This window comes from Pteropus alecto, unplaced genomic scaffold, assembly GCF_000325575.1.
Source record: "Pteropus alecto unplaced genomic scaffold, ASM32557v1 scaffold24, whole genome shotgun sequence".
NCBI classification, from domain to species: domain Eukaryota; kingdom Metazoa; phylum Chordata; class Mammalia; order Chiroptera; family Pteropodidae; genus Pteropus; species Pteropus alecto.
Window position 1 is genome coordinate 7,281,448 of NW_006439192.1, and position 7,694 is coordinate 7,289,141.

Consider the following 7,694-nt stretch of genomic DNA (forward strand, 5'->3'; position numbering starts at 1 on the left):
CTCCACATTGTGGAAGACTTCAGTTTACAAAGCAAAATTGATTTGTTAAATACATTGACTTGCCATATTTTCGGTATCAGAGAGATAAATCTGCCAAAGGAATCTAAATAAAATAATCTGATTTCCACTGGGAATTGAAATAATTGTTTCAATCAAAACAGGAAATCTAAGATTTAGTTGGCCTGTGCAGCTTATCATGGCATTCAAATATTTAAAATAATTAGAAAAGCTCACAAGCCCAAATTGCTAGGAGTATTCGGAGAACTTGGATGAAGTCTCAGTAACTAAGTAAAATTCTTATAAATCTGCCAGTTGTCATTGTGAACAAAAACCTCCCAGTGGATGCCCAGTGGTGAGGCTCCAGCATCATATGTGTATATGAGAGTAAACATCGAGTAAAAAGTCAGAATAAGTCAGAAGATATATATATATGCCTTACTGTTAAAGTGTACAGCTGAAACATTGGATTTCATTAACCAATGTCACCATAAAAAAATAAATGAATAAATTAGATTTCTAATTTGAACTTGACTGCTAACTAGACGTAAACTTAGGCAGGTCACCTAGCAACTGAGATGACTTCTCTTGTTTCCCCATGCAAATAGGTGTGGCTATTCTGGGTACTATCTAAAATTAAGTCTATAAAATTATGTTTCAGCTATAAAATACATTAGCTTACAAGCTGTAATATAGTGTAGTTATTTAGTAAAAATCTGGGGGGAAAGGCTGCATTTTATTATAAACTTCATCTATCACACTTGTCAGTTTAGCCTGCTAGAAAACCAAGCACCCAAGAGGAGAAGGTCAATGGCATTGAAATGTTCCTTGCTGCGATTAAATCATCTGCATAAATATTTGATGAACCACGAATAAATGGCGGTGGAGAAAATGGGAAATATTGATTGATTCCCAATTTTAAAAGGAACAAAAATATTTGATTGCCATTACATTTGATAGCCTCTGGTGAAAGGTACTACAGTATATTGATTATTCTTTTCATCATGAGGCTTAACCTCAGCACTGGCAGCTGAAGGATGAAGAAAGGAAGAACATGATTAACAAACGTTTCTTAAGTGACCATTGTGTGGCTGAATTCCAGGCAAGGAAGGCAAAGAAATGAACACAGAAAAAAATAAAAGGGCGTAGTTTTTCAAATAATCTAGAAAAAAATGTTCTCTGACTGAGAAAAATGTATCACATTTAATTTTTAAAATAATTTCTTAGTTGCTCAGATATGTAAAAAACATTCTGCTTCCTCTTCCTTCTGGATTCACTTTGTCATTTAAAATATGAATACTCCATCCAGATGTACAGATTGGGATTCACCACAATTTCTCCCTCTCCCTCAGCCCTTCCTTCAATTGTGTTACACAATCTAGTTTATTATGCCTCTGAATTATGTCTTGACTCTAGACCCTCCTTTTGTCAACAAAGCATTAGGTAAGGTCTTTATTATGTACAACAGCCTCCAGGTTCTTCCCCTTTTATTCATCTTCCATGTAAAATTTTTCTTCAATGCTTTGTCATAAAACTGATTTCTAAATACAAAATTTTTTTATCAGATCAGTTCCCTGCTCATAGCTATAAATGATTCGTCATCACCTGAAGGATAAAAGTAATGCTTGATAGATAAGCCTTGGCCTCATACAGTTTTCTGCTTCTTCTACCCAGGTTTCCACACTCTGCTTTGTTTCTGTATGCCACTGATAACTAACTAAAGGAGTGCCTCTGTTAATAAATAGGTAGGTGCTTCCCAAGTATAGTGCTTTGTAAATCCAAACTGAAATTATGCAAGATGATAAATGATAGATCTCCAACATCCAAATATGAATAATGTGGAATTTAAAATTATTTTAAAATTTAAAATATGATAACATAACGTACTATAATATATATGTTACATATAGTGGATTTTTAAAAATGTCTTTATATGTTTATATCCTAATGCTTTTTCTTCCTATGCTTTTGGACATTGTCACTGCTTTTGTCCTTATGTGATATAATAGGGTTAATAATATTCATTTAAAATTTCTGTATTTTAAAAAAGCCCGAGTTCTACTTAAAATGCAGAAAGCTGAAACAAAATTAAAAAAAAAAGGCAGATAAACTATAGAATCCCAACTTTTCTAGACTAAATCTGAAAGCTGCTTTACAGGGCAACCAAATAGCCTGAACTCTATTAACAATAAAATACCTAATGCAAAAATATACAGTGCTTCAGTAGATGGTTGTTGATATTATTCTTTAAAAATGAAGTTCGTGCCCACTTTGCCAGTGAAGGCTCTAATTTATTCGTTTGTTAGCTTGCAGCTAGCCTGTCAGTTCTTCGATTAAAGCAATGTGTCCTTATGTTAAAAGAACTGAAAATTCAGTGCATTCAAAGACAAAGCAAGTAAAGAGAAAGAAGGAAGCAGTAGGGATCAGCGAGGAATGTGGAGCCTTGGGAGATCATGCCCTTTCTAAAGGCTTGTGTTACTTGGTTCAGTATGGGACTGGAAGCCAAGAGTTCTTTCTTCTGATTTCTCAAGAGGAACTGGAAATTCTTCATTTTGGGTGAAATTCCCCAATTTGAAAACATGATAACTACCTACTTTTTTCCAACCCCTATGAAAACCAAAATCTGATCTCTGTTCTAAAGTTTACTTATTTTATTTAAAATAATGACTAAAACCAGAGATGACAATTCAAGGTATAGTTGCACTTTGCACAATGTATGTTTCCCCAAAAGGGAGCCTGGAGATCAAATGTATATAAAAATATAATCAAATTCAAAGTATATCAAAGGTACTTGTGATTTAAAAGAAGCCCATAAAAATCCTTTTGTCTTTAGGTAATTATTTCCAAATTTGGTTTGATAAATTACTATAGAAAGAATAGAAAGTGATTGCAGAAAGAGTAAAAAGCAAAGACAATGGAATTATAGAAATAAGTACCGTACACTTGTTTTGCCACACATGGTGGCAAAATAGATATAGATATAGACCATCTATATCTCTTATATATATTATATATTTTTTTGTGAAAATTAAACCAGATAATATTTTATATAGTTTTAGTGAAAATTGAATGAGATAAGATATTTAGGCTCTCAGAGAAATGCTTGATTAAAGGTAGATATTGCTAATAAAGAGGATTTCAGATTTGTACAAGAAATATTTCATATAAAGATTAATAAGTTATACACATGTATCATTACCTTCTTTAGGTAGTGAAAGAAGTATGACGCTAACAATTTACTTCAATTTAAGTCTGTTCCTTAACCTTGGTCTTGAGGCCATGGGAAGATTGTCAGAGTTTAGTCAAACATAAGTAATATCCTTGATCTAAATGTTATAAAATACCATATCACTGTCTCAAGAGACCTTTAAAAACTGAATAGACAATTTTGTCTTATAGGAATTAGGTATTGACTGACCAGGACAGGACAAAGACGAGCTAGTTGTCCTCCTGTGATTTCTTTCTTCTGCTGATTTTGATTGACTGCTATACAATCTTAGACAAAAACACCTGACACTTTTGTGACTTCATCTTGCTGCTCAGCAGCAAAGAGAGATGATAATAACCTCCTACTTCTAACCTTATAGGAATTATGAGACAGAAGACGAGACATTAAATGACTTTATGAGAGGCCCTAGAGCACTCTGAAGCTGAGTACCTTGGCAACATAATGTCATGCAATCCACATTAATTGTTGGCATGAAATCACAGAATTCTGGCTACTGTTACTAAAAACTTAGTTTATGGCGCTAAAACAGCCACCTAGTCTACAGACATGTAAAAGGTCTTCTCTTAGCTTTTTTAAAAAAAATCACAGCATATTTTTAAATTTACATATTTATGTGTTGTCTTGACTGTGTTTACTAAGTAGTAAGTGTACATTCAGGGTCATAAAATATATTCACAGTTTTAAAAAATATTCTTATAAGAAAGATGTGCTTATTCATTCAAGTAAATATAACTAAAACCAGTCAATAAGAGAAAAAGAACTGGCTTAGTATGTCCTAAATAAGAAATAATCATCAGACTTATGCTTCTCTATTGAATGAAAAAAGAAATCACAAGCAAATGTGCTACAAACCAGATAAGCTACAAAAACCATAGATTTTTGGAACCCGTTAGAAAGCTGAGAATGCAATCATCAGGGAAATACAAAGCAAAACCACAATGAGATATCACCTCACACCTGTTAGAATGACTATTTAAAAAGACAGGAGATAACAAGTTGTTGGCAAGGACGCAGAGAAAAGAGAAACCATGTGCACTGTTGATGGGAATGTAAATTGGTGCAGCCACCGTGAAAACAGTATGGATGTTCCCCTCAAAATTCAAAATAGAACTACCATATCATCCACTTCTGGATATATATCCAAAGGAAATAAAATCTGTATTTCAAAGAAATGTCTGCACCTCCATATTAATTGCAGTATTATTCGCAATAGCCAAGACATGGAAACAATCTAAATATCCATCGATGGATGAATGAATAAATAAAGAAAATGTGGTGTGTATGTTTACAATGGATTATTAGCCATTAAAAAAGGGGAAATCTTGCATTCGTGACAATATAGATGGACCTTAAGAGGCATTACACTAAGTGAAATAAGTCAAACAGAGAAAGAAAAATACGGTATGATTTCACTTACATATAAAATCTAAAAAAACAAAATTTATAGAAATACAGTAAAATGGCAGTTGTCAAGAGCTGGGGAATGGAAGAAATGGGAAAATGTTGGTCAAAGAATACAAACTTTCACTTATAAGATGAATAAGTTCTGGTGCTCTGCTATGGTGATTGTAGTTAGCAATACTGCATTATATACTTGAAAGTTGCTAAGAGAATAGATCTTAAATATTCTCACCACAAAAAAGAAAAACCAAAAATACACTAAAATTATGTGAAGTAATGGATATGCTAACTAACTTTATTGTGGTAATCATTTTGTGACAATGTATATCAAATAATCATGTTTTACATCTTAAACTTACATAATTTACATGTCAATTATATCTCAATATAGCTAGGGAAAAAATTAAAATGCTATAAATAAAAAAAATCAGAAATTAAAAATTCCTTCTATGTGTTTAAAGTACACTTGAAGTGTTGGGCCTGGTTAGTACTTGAATGGGAGACCACCTAGGAAGACCTGGTGTTGTAGACGTAAAAAATAAATAATAAGGAATTGTAAGCTGACGAGGTCCTTGCAATCTGGAGGTCAACCAAGGGTTGCCTCGCGAAAGAAAGAAAGAAAGGAAGGAAGGAAGGAAGGAAGGAAGGAAGGAAGGAAGGAAGGAAGGAAGAAAGTACACTTGACACAGCCAAGGAATGTATTAATGAACTTAAATAAAGTTCAGTAGAAATTAATCAAACAATTACATAAGAAGAAGAAAGGATAAATCAGAAGAGAGCATCAGAAATCATGAAACAATGATAAATGGTCTAATATATGTATAATTGGTGTATCAAAAAGAAAGAAAAGATAGAATGGGGCACTAGCAATATGTGAAGAGATAATGGCTGAGAATTTTCCAAAATTGTTGAAATGCATCAGTCTACAAAGTGAGATAAGTGAATGAAATAGGACAAACAAAAAGAAAAGGATATTTAGGCACATCATAGTCAAATTGTAAAAAAAAAAAAAATAAATAAAAGGAAATTTGAAAAAAGGCAGACAAAAAAGGAACATTATAGCCAGTGAACAAAGGTATGTATGACTGACGACTCCTTTTCATTTATAGTGGAGGACAAAAGAAAAATAAATGACAACTCTAAGGTACTAGAGAATTTTTGTAACCCCAAATTCTATATGCAGTAAAAATATGTTTCAAAAATTAAAGCTAAATGAAAATGTATTCAGAAAGACAATAGCAGAGATTTGTCTCCAGTAGACTTATATTACAAGAAATGCTAAAAGAAGATCTCCAAAACCAAGGAAAGTAATAACAGATGGAAATTTGAATCTGTGGGAGTAATGAAGAGAACTAGTATATAAGTGGCAAACAGAAAATACTTTTCTTTCTCTCTCTATATGGATAGAGATGATAGATAGATGATAGGTAGGTAGGTAGGTAGGTAGATACATACATACATACATATACATACATATGTAGATACATAGACACATTAATACAATGATAGTTACATAGATGCATAGAGACTTATATCTACACTCTTAAATTTATTTAAAACATTAACTATTTAAAGCGATAGTAATAACAACATAAAATGTTAATTTCAGATATGTAGAAATAACATCTAGGACAACATAAATATAAGTGGCCAAGAAATTTATACTATAGAAGAGATAAATGGAATAAAAAAATTTATTTCACCCAAAAAGATAAAAGGAAAGATGTCACAGAGAAAGAAAGAAGAGATAATACAAATACGACACAAATACTGAGATTGTGGACTAAAGTTTAACTATGTCAAAAACTGCATTACTATTAAGGCACTAATCACTTTTATTAAAAGTCAGAGACTGATAGACAATAAAAAAGCAATAATCAATTATATGCTATTTACAGAAGGCACTTTTTATGTATGAAGACAGACTGAAAATAATAGGGTGAAAAAATATGTGCAATGCAAGTGCTAAGTGAAACAAATCATCAAGACATAAAAAGAGACTTTCTGAAATGGTAAAAGGGAATATTCATCAAGAAGATATAGAAATCATAATTTTGATATAACAAAAAATAGAGCTTTAAAATCGATAAAGCAAAACTGACAAAGCTAAAGAGATAAATGAATCCATAATTTTACTTAGAAAATTTTAACATTATTCTTTGAGTAATTGATAAAACAAGTAGACATACACACAAGAGTAAAAATATAGGGAATTTGAAAAGCACTGTCAACTAATTAGATGTAATTGATATTCATAGACCATACCCATTAAATTTAGAATAATCATTTAATGCATGTGGAACATTAACCATGATATGCTAGACCATAGAGAAATCTCAATATTTTTCAAAGAATCATATTTATACAGAAAATGTTCTCAAGTGACAAATTAAATTTCAAATCTGTAACAGAAACTTATCAGATATTTCTCAAATATTTAGAAATTAATCAAAAATACTTTTAAATAATCCAGAGATTAAAAAATCACAATTAAAATATGTTTTGAACTGAATGAAATGAAAGCAAAACATATTAAAGTTTGTACATAGTAGCTGAAACAGCTCCTCGAAGAAATTTTTGCCTTCAAGACATATGTTATAAAAGAAGAATGGTAGAAAAATCATAAAAATGTGCCTTTACTCTTAAAAAAAAAAAAGACTAGAAATAAGCAACAAATTAAAACCATAGTGAGAAATGAAAAAAATATGAGTAGAAATAATTTAAGTAGAAAATATACAAAAGGTAGAAAAATCAACAAAGTAAAAACTGGCTCTTCAAACATATTAAGAATGTTAACAAACCCCTAACAAAAATGATCAATAAAAAAGAAAGAAAATAAAAACTGAGTTCATCAGGAATTAAAGAGAGTTCAGCACACAAAATAATGCAAATATTAAATTTACAATAAGGAGATTTATAAACAACTTCCTGTTAATCAATTTGACAACCTAAATAAAATGGATAAATACCATAGAAAATTTAATCAAAACTAAAACAAAACAAAAAAATATTATGAATCTTAACGCTATGTATGTATATACACATAGTGTATAATAAACATATATAT